At 45.4% G+C, this 13624-nt stretch overlaps 1 long non-coding RNA gene across 1 annotated transcript in view; it reads left to right on the forward strand.

Moving 5' to 3' along the window:
- Positions 1–13624, forward strand: part of LOC140478553 (uncharacterized) — a 50511-nt gene that overhangs the window by 12055 nt on the left and 24832 nt on the right. The window contains exon 2 of the long non-coding RNA XR_011960811.1: positions 9145–9272. This is a non-coding gene — a long non-coding RNA (uncharacterized lncRNA). The remainder of the gene's footprint in view (positions 1–9144; positions 9273–13624) is intronic.

Consider the following 13624-nt stretch of genomic DNA (forward strand, 5'->3'; position numbering starts at 1 on the left):
GGTTGTGTTATCAGTCAGAGACCCAGCGATGCAGGTACACAGTTCTTTGAATGTGGTGTCACAGGTAGACAGGTTGGTGAAGCAGGCGTATGGGGTCGTTACCTTCATTGGGGAGAACATTAAGAGTAAGAGTTGGGATGTCATGTTGTATCTGTAAAAGTCATTGGTGGGGCCACCATTAAAACATTGTTGATCAAGAGGAAGAACTCATCTAGTCACTTACTTCCTTTAAGGAAGGGCATTAAATATTCTAACCTGGTCTGACCAGCATTTGACTCCAGACCCACAGCAATATGGCTGATTCTGAGCTACCCTCTGGGCAATTAGCAGTTGGGTCAAAGAATGTTAGTCCAATCAGTGACACCCACATCCCATCAATGAATAAATAAAAATACATATATCCCTCCGTACCTCTGCAAACCCCTCCAGCTGCAGCAATCCGTACTGGCTTTGTAACACCGTTCAGACCCTGACCACTCTCTGTAACACTCTCATCACCTCCAGCACCTTCACCTCTCCCTGTTCCTATTGTGCCAATAAACCCTGACCATGGTTCCCTTTCCCACAGCCCTCCTCCTGCTAGCATACCCTTTGCAATCTATTTAACATTTACTCCTAAAATACTCTCTCACTTCAGGATTTTAAGTATTTTTTGGGGATCTTCTCAGCCTCATAATCTAGTATGATCCCTTTTGTCCTGAGTGCGGGACCAGTGGGGATTTCTTGCTGAGGTTTATACTGTTTCAATGGAATGTCCTTCTGTTGAGTGTTATACACTGTTCCTTCAAAGTTATTTCTGCTGTTCATTTACAGACACATGTTCCAGTCTGTTTAGCCTGTTTACCTTGGTCACTTCTCCTCTCACACACATGTAATTGACTATTTTTGTTTCTAGTTGTATCTTGTCCTCTGCGAATCACTTTAAAACTTTATATTCATTTAAACTGCACTTTATCACAATTTCCCGAAGGATCTCTCACGGTGACATGACTCATTCACTCAGTTTTATCACACGGTCACTCTGCAATAGTTATGTCCCTAGCCAGTTGAACAACGTGTTTTTCAAAGAAACACTGAAAAAAACATTTACCGAACTCCTCTTCCAATATCAATGTTGACCGTGTGTTGTCCCAGATTATACAAATATTGAAGTTTTCCAAAATTATCACAATGCCTTTGTTAAAAAATTCCAACGAGTTCCTGAGTAATGCAATGATGAGCAATGGAATACTGTTCAGTGGCTAAAACTGTTCTGCTGTTTGTGTCCTTGGCAAATACTAATTTACATTCAGACTGACTCTACTTCATGATCTGCAGCCGAATGCTTTCTCTGTAATGCCTTTGTTATCCATTATTTTTAGTATTACCCATTTTTCCTGAGTTTCCGCAAGATTGTGAACCATTGAATATTTTTGTTCACCCTGTATCCTTGTCTCCCTGGTGTCTAAATCTCTTTTTATCTCTGTGTCACAAATCCATCTACCTTATTACAGTGACGTTGTCCATTGAAAAAAACATAACTTACTCTTTCCCACAATTTTCTGTCACAAATCTTTTCGCTGATGTACAATTTTATTTAAACTCTGTCCCTTCCTGTTCCTTTTTGCTTGTCTTCAGCCACATCCCCATGCTGTTCAATTGCTTCACCTTTTCTCTTTGGATTTGGAAAGTTCCTTTCACCTGAACCCTGTCCCAACATCCTCTCTGTCAGTTTAAAGACCTGTCCATAAACCTACCGACATGATCGGCCAGGACACTGGTCCCAGCACAGTGCAGTGGGACCATCCGAATGGATTATTTATTAAATCAGGTATGGGATGTGGGTGTCTCTGGCTGACCAGCCTTTCTTGCCCAGTCCTAGCTGCCCTTGAACTGAGTAACTTGCTTGGCCTTTGAAGAGAGCAATTGGGAGGCAAATACTTTGCTGTGGCTATGTCGTGGAGAACACGTGAGGATGGGCAGATGTCCTCCTCTGAATGACATAGCAGCCTGGGATACCTGCAGCGGTGTTTGTGCAGTGTGTCCAGGAAGTTTTTCTAACTTAGTATGTAGATTGTCCGACCAGAGGGGAGGCCATATTGGATTTGGTACTTGGTAACGAACCGGGAGAAATGATGGGCTTGTTAGTGTGTGAACGTTTTGGTGATCGTGACCGCAATTCTGTGACTTTCACTTTGGTTATGGAGAGAGATAGGTGCGTGCAACAGGGTAGGTTTTACAATTGGGGGAAGTGTAAATACGATGCTGTAAGACAGGATCTGAGGAGCATAAGTTGGGAGCATAGGCTGTCAGGTAAGGATGTTGTGGAAATGTGGAACTTTTCCAAGGAACAGATACGACGTGTCCTTGATATGTATGTACCCGTCAGGCAGGGAAGAGATGGTCGTGTGAGGGAACCTTGGTTGATGAGGGAGGTTGAATATCTGGTAAAGAGGAAGAAGGAGGCTTACATAAGGTTGAGGAAACAAGGTTCAGACAGAGCGTTGGAGGGATACAGGATAGCCAGAAGGGAGCTGAAGAAAGGGATTAGGAGAGCTAAGAGAGGGCATGAAAAGTCTGTGGCGGATAGGATCAAGGATAACCCCAAGGCATTTTATGCATTTGTGAGAAACATGAGAATAACGAGAACGAGGGTAGGTCCAATCAAGGACAGTAGTGGGAGACTGTGTATTGAGTCGGAAGAGACAGGAGAGGTCTTGAAAGAGTACTTTTCTTCAGTATTTACAAATGAGAGGGACCATATTGTTGAAGAGGAGAGTGTGAAACGGACTGGTAAGCTAGAAGAGATACTTGTTAGGAAGGCAGATTTGTTGGGCATTTTGAAAAACTTGAGTATAGACAAGTCCCATGGGTCTGACACGATATATCCTAGGATTATGTGGGATGCATGAGAGGAAATTGCAGAGCCGTTGGCAATGATCTTTTCGTCTTCACTATCAGTGGGGGTGGTACCAGGGGACTGGAGAGTGGCGAATATTGTGCACCTGTTCAAAAAAGGGAATAGGGATAACCCCCGGAATTACAGGCCAGTTAGTCTTACTTTGGTGGTATGCAAAGTAATGGAAAGGGTACTGAGGGATAGGATTTATGAGTATCTGGAAAGACACTGCTTGATTTGGGACAGCCAGCACGGATTTGTGAGGGGTAGGTCTTGCCTTACAAGTCTTATTGAATACTTTGAGGAGGTGACCAAGCATGTGGATGAGGGTAGAGTAGTGGATGTATCGTACATGGATTTTAGTAAGGCATTTGATAAGGTTCCCCATGGTAGGCTTATGCTGAAAGTCAGGAGGCATGGGATAGAGGGAAATTTGGCCAGTTGGATAGAAAACTGGCTAACCGGTCGAAGTCAGAGAGTGGTGGTAGATGGTAAATATTCAGCCTGGAGCCCAGTTACAAGTCGAGTTCCGCAGGGATCAGTTCTGGGTCCTCTGCTGTTTGTAATTTTTATTAATGACTTGGAAGAGGGAGTCGAAGGGTGGGTCAGTAAATTTGCAGATGATACGAAGATTGGTGGAGTTGTGGATAGTGAGGAGGGCTGTTGTCTGCTGCAAAGGGACTTAGCTATGATGCAGAGCTGGGCTGAGGAGTGGCAGATGGAGTTCAACCCTGCCAAGTGTGAGGTTATCCATTTTGGAAGGACAAATAAGAATGCGGAATACGGGGTTAGCGGTATAGTTCTTAGTAAGGTGGAGGAGCAGGGGGATCTTGGGGTCTATGTTCATAGATCTTTGAAAGTTGCCATCAGGTGGATAGAGCTTGTAAGAAGGCCTATGGTGTATTAGCGTTCATTAGCAGAGGGATTGAATTCAAGAGTCATGAAGTGATGTTGCAGCTGTACAGGACCTTGGTAAGGCCACATTTGCAGTACTCTGTGCAGTTCTGGTCGCCTCACGTTAGGAAAGACGTGGAAGCGTTGGAGACGGTGCAGAGAAGATTTATCAGGATGTTGCCTGAAATGGACAATAGCTCATACGAGGGGAGGTTGAGATGCTAGCCCTTTTCTCATTGGAACGGCGAAGGATGAGGGGTGACTTGATAGAGGTTTATAAGATGATCAGGGGAATAGATAGGGTAGACAGTCAGAAACTTTTTCCCCGCGTACAACAGTGTTACAAGGGGACATAAATTTAAGGTGAAGGGTGGAAGGTATAGGGGGGTATGTCAGGGGTAGGTTCTTTACCCAGAGAGTGGTGGGGGCATGGAATGCGCTGCCTGTGGGAGTGGCAGAGTCAGAATCATTCGTGACTTTAAGCGGCAATTGGATAGGTACATGGTGGGTGCTTAAGCTAGGATAAATATTCGGCACAACATTGTGGGCCAAAGGGCCTGTTCTGTGCTGTATTGTTCTATATTCTATCTATGTTCTATACATTTCATTGGGCACTGGAGATTTCTCCACCTTTATGCCTGTGAAAACATTTAATACCTCCTCTTTATTGATCTTAACATGTTCTGGAACCTCAGCATCCCGACTGAAATCCCTGGCTACAATACCTTTCTCCTGTGTGAATACAGATGGGAAGTATTCAGTGAAGACCTCACCTGCTTCCCCTGACTCCATGCACAGATTGTCCCTTTGGTTTCTCACAGGCCTTCCTCTTTCGCTGGGAATACTCTTACTCTCACGATGCTGATAAAATACCTGTTGCTTTTCCACAATCGTATCTGCCAAATATATTTCATGACCATTGTTTGTCCCTCATTTTCCACAACCCCTTGCACACTCTATACTTGTGAAGGGCTTCACCTGATTTTATTGCACTATATTTTCTTTATCAAACTCACGATATTGCTTGATCAGTATTCTCTGGATTTGCTGCCTTTAGTATTCACTCTTCAAGGAGCACACTGGCCCTGCGTTCTCACTGCATCACTTTAAAATACTCCACTTTCCTAATATGGACCCAACTGCAGGGAGTTCCTCCCAGTCTATGTTTGCCAGATCCTCTGTAATGATTGTGATACTGATAGGAGGCACAGTTGTGAGGGGGACAGACAGGAGACTGTGTGGCTCCAGAGGAGACCCCAGGATGGTGTGCTGCCTCCCACGTACCAGGGTCAAGGATGTCTCTGAGTCGTTATTGAACATTATGAAGAGGGAGGGTGAACATCCAGAGGTCATTGTGCACATCGGTCCACATGACAGAGGTAGACAAAGGGATGGGGTCCTGGGAAATGAGTACAGGGAGTCAGGTAAGAAGTTAAAAAAGCAGGATATTGACCTTAATGATCTCCAGATTACTCCCAGTGCCAAGTGACAGTGAGGATAGAAATAGAAAGGTAGGCCGGATGGATGTGTGGCTGAGGAACTGGTATAGTGGGCAGGGTTTTCAGTTCCTGGGTCATTGGGATCTCTTCTGGGGTAGAGGGGACCGATACAAAGGGGATAGTTTGCACTTGAAGCAAAAAGGCACAAGTATCTCAGGGAGGAGATTAGCTAGTGTTACCCAGGAGGATTTAAACTAGTTTGGCAGGGAGTTGAGACTCTGAGTGAGAAAGGGACCATCGAAAAGTTAGGGGAAATACATCAGCCATCAAGAGCAAGTTACCTGTTCAGGATATCCAGGGGCACAGTCAAGGGAGGGAAAGATATCTGGTTTAAAGGGCATTTATTTCAACACACGAGGCCTGACTGGTAAGGCAGACGAGCTCAGAGCATGGATTAGCTCTGGGGACTGGGATATTATAGCCATAACAGAAACATGGCTGAGAGAAGGGCAGGACTGGCAGCTCAGTGTTCCAGGATAAAGAAACTACAGGCGTGACTACAGGGCAAGTAAGTGAGGAGGGGGAGTTGTCCTTTTGATTAGGAAGGACATAACATCTGTGCATCGAGACAATTCTGTTAAGCAGTCATCAAATGAGGGCATAAATTTAAAAGTTAGAAACAAAAAGGGGATGGTCAGTCTGCTGGGATCGTGTTCTAGACCCTCAAATAGCCAGCGGGGACGAGAGGAGCAAATGTGTAGTGAGTTTGCAGGTACCTATAAAAATAATAGAGTAGTATTGGATGGAGATTTTAACTTCCCCTGGATTGGCTGGGTCACCCAGAGTGTAAAAGGCCCGTACTGGGTGGAATTTGTAAAATGTGTCCAAGAAAGTTTCCTCAATCAAGATGTAGAGGGCTCTATGCTACTCAGGCGGGTGCAACACTGGACCTCTCCTCAGAAAACGAGGTCGGACAAGTGACTGAAGTATCAGTCGGAGAGCACATTGCGTCCAGTCACCAAAACTGTCTTTGTTTTAACATAGTTGTGGAAAAAGATCAGACAGGTTGACAGATTTATGTCTTAAACTGGAACTGGGCCAATATTGGAGTCATTCAGCAGGATCGAGCAGGGGTTAAGTGGGTGAAGGTAAAACTCACAACACTAGGGTATAATCCAGATGGTTTACAGAGGAACCTCGATTATCTGAACGAGATGGGCGGGCACTATTTCATTCGGATAATTGATTATTCGGTTAATCGATTCAATACATTTCCTCTGGGGCTCGGTGTTTTCAGTCCAGTCTGCTCCCTGTTCAGGTGACTAGGCAGCAGCAAGCCATGAGTGAGCCCCCACACCCTGTCAGACCCCTAAAACACACCCCGCTCACCTCCAAACCCATCCAACACCGCCCCCACCCACTTCTCAACGTCGCCCCCCCAAACCGACCCAACAGCGAATCCTGCCCCCAAAACCGTCTGACACCACCCTCCACCCGCCGCCTGCTCCCAACTCCCAGACATATCCTACATCACCCTCAGCCCGTCCCCAAATCTGTTCAACACCGCCCCCGCCCATCACACCCACCGTCCAATCCATGTCCACACCCATGCCCCCGTAAGTGTTACCGAGGTAAGCGGATAGTGAAGAAGGTGTTGGTATGCTTTCCTTTATTGGTCAGAGCATTGATTATAGGAGTTTGGAGGTCATGTTGCAGCTGTACAGCACACTGTTTAGGCAATGTTTGGGATATTGCATGCAGTTCTGGTCTTTTTCCTATTGGAAGGATGTTGTGAAACTTGAAAATGTTCAGAAAAGTTCTACACGGATGTTGTCAGAGTTGGAGGATTTGAGCTATCGGGAGAGGCTGAAACGACTGAGACTGTTTTCCCTGGAGCGTCAGAGGCTAAGGGGTGACATTCCTGAGGTTTATAAAATCATGAGGGGTATGGATAAGATAAACAGACAAGGTCTTTTCCTTGGGGTAGTGGAGACCAGAAATGGAGGGCGTAGGTTTAAGGTGAGAGATGAAAGATTTAAAAGGGACCTAAGGGGCAACCTTTTCACGCAGAGAGTGTTTATGTATGGAATGTACTGCCAGAGGAAGTGGTTGAGGCTGGTACAATTGCAGCATTCAAAAAGCATCTGGATTGGTATATGAATAAAACCGGTTTATTGGGATATGGGCCAAGTGCTGGCAGATGGGACGAGATTAGGAAAGCATATCTGGGTGGCGTGGACGAGTTGGACTGAAGGGTCCGTTTATGTGCTGTACGTCTCTAGGTCTCTCTGGCTGTAAATGTTTTCCACTGTTCATTTACATTTCAGTCTGTTTCCCCTGTTTACCTTGGTCAGTTCTCTCTCAGAATCATATAATGGGCTTTGTTACTGATGCTCGGGTGTGCTTTATGGTCACTTTAAAATGTCATAATCTCTTTGAATTCCGGTATAATTTCTTGGAGGATCTTGGTGTGATATTACTCATTCACACAGCTTCATCACCCAACAGTCGATCTGAGATAGTTAAATCCCTAGCTATTTGAACAATGCGTTATTCAAAGAAACACTGACAGAAATATTCAAGGAGGATCTTGGATAATATCACTCTTGCCAATGTGTCTGTCCCAGATCATACAAAGATTGAAGTCTCCAAAATTTTTCAACCATCTTTGCTACAATTTCTAATGAATTCCTGTTTAATGCAGGGATGAGCAATGAAATACTGCAAGGCAGCATAGAAGCTGTTCTCCTGCTTGTGTTTTTGACACATAGCACCCAGAATTTGCATTCAGGCTGATTCAGCTGCATAATCTGAGGCCAAATGCTTTCTCTGTAATACCTTTGTTATCCATTAGTGTCAGGGATCTCCCATCTTGCTTTTCCATTCTCCCTGAGATCCTGTAAGGTTGTTTACTGTTGAATATTTATGTTCCACCTTTTGTTCACCCTGTAATCACGTCTGTCTGGTGACTAAGTCTCATTTTTCTCTGTGTCCCAAGTCAATTACCTTATTGAAGATTCTTTGTCCATTCCAAAAAAAAAAGCAACATTATAATTTCCTCTTCCCCACAATGTCCTGTCACAAACCGATTCATTGATGTACAGTTTTAGTTAAACTCTGTCCCTTCCTGTTCCTTTCTGCTTGTCTTCAGTCACATTCCCATGCTGTTCGGAGGCTTCAAATTTTCTCTTTGGATTTGGAAAGCTCCTTTCATCTGAACCATGTCCCTGCATCCTCTCTGTCAGTTTAAAGCCCTGTCCATAAACCTACCGACATGATTGGCCAGGACACTGCTCCGAGCAGTGTTGATTTTAAATAACTCATGGGATGTTGCTGTCTCTGTCTGGCCAGCATCGCATGCCCACCCTGACCAGCATTAGAGTTGAGTGGCTTGCCAGATCATTACAGTGGGCATTTCAGCGTCAATCCCATTGCCCTGGGTCTGGATTCATATGTAGGCCAGACTGGCAGCCTAGAACAGATTTGCTTACTGAAAGGGTATTATTAAGCAGTTAGATGTGTATCCCTGACTCTGGCATTAAATTCTGGAAGAACGGTCTAATGAGAGTAGCACGAACCCATTGCCTGGTCTACTGAGAGCTCCCTCATCCCTGAGTACTGATCCCAGTGCACCTTCTTCCTGACCGTGGTTTGATCCTGATACATTCCTGCACTCTGGTGGTATCACACAGTCTCTCTCCATGTGATATCTGTCACTGTGAGGGTCTAATTGATGCCGGTGACTGCACCTTTTGCAGTTACTCCAGATCCTAAGCCAACAGAATTCTCCACTCCAGGGAGATGAGGCAACTCAGACCAGGGATTTAGACTGGGATTTTCCAGATCTCTATGGAACTTAGTGCCATTCTCCGTGTGTAACTCTCTCTGCATCAGTCTAATTTCCCATTCTGTCTGTTTCTCTATCTCCTGTAGATACTCAGGATGCTCTTGACGCAACAGAATTCCCAATTCCTGTCTCGTCCATCACCACACTGAAGACAGTTGGTCAGCCAGAGAGATGGAGAGTGAGATCTGGAGCCTTCAGTAAATCCTGCAGTTAGGTAAGATCACTCACAGTGAACAGAGCAGAATGTATTTAAGGGATCGAACTTTGGTCCAGAAGACATGGCACAGATACAGTGTTGAAGCACGAACACAGAACATGATGGTCCCAGGCTCAATCCCCACCTCTTGTTAATTTTCATCTCTGCTGTACTGAGCCTTCCCATGTCAATACAGTAAGTTGACAGTTATCAATCCAGGCCTGTGCTGTCTTAGTGAGGATCAGTACAACAGAGGGGAAAGCAGGCCTCCCTCAAGGAGATGGTATTGAAACCTGGTATCTTTCCGTACTATATTCTCCCTCTCACACTCTCTCTTGTCATGTGATAGAGTCATACAGCAAGGAAACATGCCTTTCGGTCTAACTTGTTTGTGCCAATGTCTTGAATGCTTGTAATTCCCAGAAATTTTCCTATTTCTGTAACCTCCACCCCTCCCAAATTCCCGCTGTATATTTGAAACCTCCTCCAATGCTGACGACTCTCCCTGTATGTAAATTGCTCCAATGTCTATAACATGCCCAAGCTCAGTAATCTCATCCTGCACTCAGTACAATAAATCCCATTTCTGTAGTTTTGCACAATACTTACAGTAACGCCGTCTCTGTAAAATCCTCCAGCCTGGAGCAAAATACCCACCTGTGTACTTTCCTCAAGCCCCAAGAAAACATGATATCACTGTAACCTTCTGCAGGTCCGATCACACTCCTGCCTCCTGGCCTATAGCACCACATGACCACAGTAACCTTCTCCCAACCCTACCCACCTCCTTACCGATATGAACACCTGCAGACCCTGTTCAAGCCACAGCAGCGCTCCACATCTCTGTTTGCTCCTCCACTCCCTACAGTCCTCAAACACTCTCTCTTTGTGTAATTCTGCAACTTGGGCAGAACGGTGGCTCAGTGGTGAGCGATGGTGTCTCACAGTGCCAGGGACCCAGGTTTGATTCCAGCGTTAGGTGACTGTCTGTGTGGAGTTTGCACCTTCTCCCTGTGTCTGCGTGGGTTTCCTCCGGGTGCTCCAGTTTCCTCCCACAGTCCAAAGATGTTCAGGTCAGGTGAATCGGCGATGCTAAATTGTCCATAGTGTTAGGTGCATTGTCGGAGAGAAGTGGGTCTGGGTGGATTACTCTTTGGAGAGTTGGTGTGGACTTGTTGGGCCGAAGTACCTGTTCTCATGCTGTAGGGAATCTAATCCAAACTCTCCCTCTGCATTCCATATTACTGCCCCTAAATATATCCATCTATCCATAATCAGCCCCAACCCCTTCAAACCTCCGAGTCTCTGTGAACTCCCACACTCCAACATCCCTCCTTAACTGTGTAACCTTTTCCATTCCTGAAACACTCTGAAAACGTGAACATCCTACAAACCTCCCTATCTGCGTAATCCTCTCAGGACCCTGTAAAACCCCCCGATCTGTGGAAGCAGCTCCAATGCTTGTGACTCTCCTGATCAGTTTCTACAAGACTTACTATCTCTGTAACATCCTCCCGTCACTATCACCCGCCCTGCCAATGTAAGCTCCTCCGGTCTCCCCACCAATCTAATCATCTCCATAACCTTCTCCAGCTCTTACATCCCTATCTGTGTGAACGTTACACTCCCCTACAACCATCCCTAAAGCAGAAAACTCCTCCAGTGTCTGTAATACTTCCTATCTGTGTTTGTGTCTCCAGGATCTATTGCTGTTCCTGTCTCTGTAAGCTCTGACAGATTGTACAGCTTGCCAGTCCATATTATTTCCAGAACCTCAGCATCTGACATCAACAAAAGTCTTCATTAACTCCATCCTTCCATATCTCTGTTCTTTGCTCAATTGTATACAACTCTTTTAATCTCTGTAAGTAGCACAATTCCATAAAATACCCCATGCCTGCGTAAACTGACCCAATCCGACAGTGAGAATCCTCACTGTCTTTTTGATCACCTGTAGTCCCTTCAGATCTCCCTGCATCTTCCCTGACTCCATTGAATACAGCCCATCTCATGTTATAACTCCGCTAACTCATATGTTACTCCCCATCTCCTCTTCAGTTACTGCAATTCTCATTCTTTATCTCCAGAGCTTCCAGTCCCCCGATCGATGTAAGGTTATTGATCCCTTGCAGCATGTTTAACACCTGTAGCAGCCTCCAACTCCTCAACGCATCCTGTCGCTGTAATCTCCTCAAATACTACAGCTTTGTAATATCTTCCAGTATCTGCAACCCTCTTGATTTTTGTAACCCACTCCAGAACAGCACTCCACATCTCTGTGTAACTGATGGGAATGCTGCAAACCTGCCTTCACAGTCCTCAGTAACTCTCTGAACTTCTGCATCCCTACAACCCTCAGCATCTCTGGCTCCTCCCATCCCTACACTTCTCCCTGGCTGTGTGAACTGATCCAGCCCCTTCAACCCTCCCTATCTCACTCACTCCTGCAGCTCCAACTATTGTCCATGTCACTGTAATTCGAGCACCAACAATCCTCCCAGTCTCTATAAACTCCTGCAGCTCCAACTACCACCCCTACCTGTGTACTCTCCAGTCCCTCCAATCCTCCCGTTCTCTATCAACTCCTGTAGCTCCAATACTACCCCATCTGTCTACTCTCCAGTGCCTTTAACACTCCCTTTCTCTCAAAACTTCTGTAGCTCCAACTACTACTGTGTGTAATCTCAAATCCCTATATTCCTCCCGATCTCTGTAAATCCTTCAGAACTGATAAACCTTGACATCTTTCAGCCCGCCAACCATCTGATCTCTAACCACCAACACTGATCTCAAACCACCGAACTCTGTAACATCCTCCAGTCTCTACAGCCCAGCTTTTCTCTGTTAGCTTCTCTGGTAACTGTATTCCCCTTCATCTCCGGTTACAGATCCTTGCTCAGTGAAATAATATCTCAGTACCAAATCTGTAAGAATACAAGAATCTTTGGTGTATCAATATATTTGCCTCATTTTCTAAATTTTAACGACTGCAAGTTCAACCTTCTTCACCTCTTCTTATCAATATCCCTCCATTTTGAAGACCAGCCTTGTGAACCTTCTCTGGGCTGCCTCCAATGCAAGGACATTTTCCCTCCAGATAGGGGACCAAACCTGTTCACTGTATTCTCACTGTGGGCTGACTGGAGTCCTCTATATTTATTACAAGCCTTACCTATTTTTATTCTCCATTCCCTTAGAGAATGTAAATGGAATTGATTTCAATGACCTGCTGTCCCTGTATGCTACCTTTCTGAGATTTATACACCAGTATTCCCAAGTTATGCCATAGCATAGCTTTCTGCAGTTGATCTAAAACCAAGAGCTGACAGCAATAATCACGAAAGTGCTGGAATGTATGTTAAATGATATACCAGAAATACTAACTGCACACTTAGAAACCTATGGAATAAGCGCAGTCCATAGGACTATCATGTATAGGGGTAGAATTAGACCATTCAATCCATCAGGTCTATTCCACTATTCGATTGTGTATGAATTGTTTCTCAACCCCAGTCTCTCACTCCCTGTAACCCTTGATCTCCTTATTCATCCAGAACCTGCTTATCTCTGAGTAAGATACACTGAATCACTTAGTATCCACAGCCCCATGAGGTAGTGAGTTCCACAGATCCATCACCCTCTGGCTGAATAAATTCCTCCACATCTCTATTCTAAAGGGTCCTCCCTTCACTCTGAAGCTGTGCCCTTGGCCCCTAGTCTCTCCTGCTCGTGGAAACATCTTGCCCACGTCCACTCCATCCAGGCCCCTCAGTATTCTGTAAGTTTGAATGAGATTCTGCCGCCGCCTCTGAAACGTCATCAAGTGCAGACCCAGAGACTTCACCTGCTCCTCATATGACACAAATTCCATCCCTGAAATCTTTCTTGGAAACCCATTTCTCGTACCCCTTCACATCCTTTGTTCAGACTCTGAATGAATAACGTGTTGAGTGTAGTCCCAACACTGACCCCTGCGGAGCCCCCCCATCGTGAAAAAGACCCCTTTCTTCACACTCTCTGCCTTGTGCCAATCAGACAAATCCTCTCTCCATGCTCAGCATGTTGTGTGAAACGGAAATTTCATTTCACACCCACTACTGGATTTATTTTTCTGTCTGGCTGTAAACAGCAGGGTTTCCCCATTACCTTCCCATCTGTAATTCCCTGGAGAAGGTGGTGGGGAGCTGCCTTCCTGGCCCATTGCAGTCTTTTGGGTGTAGGTACAGACACAGTGCTGGGAGGATGGAGCCTGCCTTGGAGGGCACGTTGGAAATGCTGGTGTTCCCGTGCACTTGGAGCTCCTGTCCTTCCAGGGTATAGTGGTTCCGGGTTTGTAAAGTGCTGTTGAAAGATCCTTCCTGAGTGACCTC

This window comes from Chiloscyllium punctatum, chromosome 6 (genome assembly GCF_047496795.1).
Source record: "Chiloscyllium punctatum isolate Juve2018m chromosome 6, sChiPun1.3, whole genome shotgun sequence".
Taxonomy (NCBI): domain Eukaryota; kingdom Metazoa; phylum Chordata; class Chondrichthyes; order Orectolobiformes; family Hemiscylliidae; genus Chiloscyllium; species Chiloscyllium punctatum.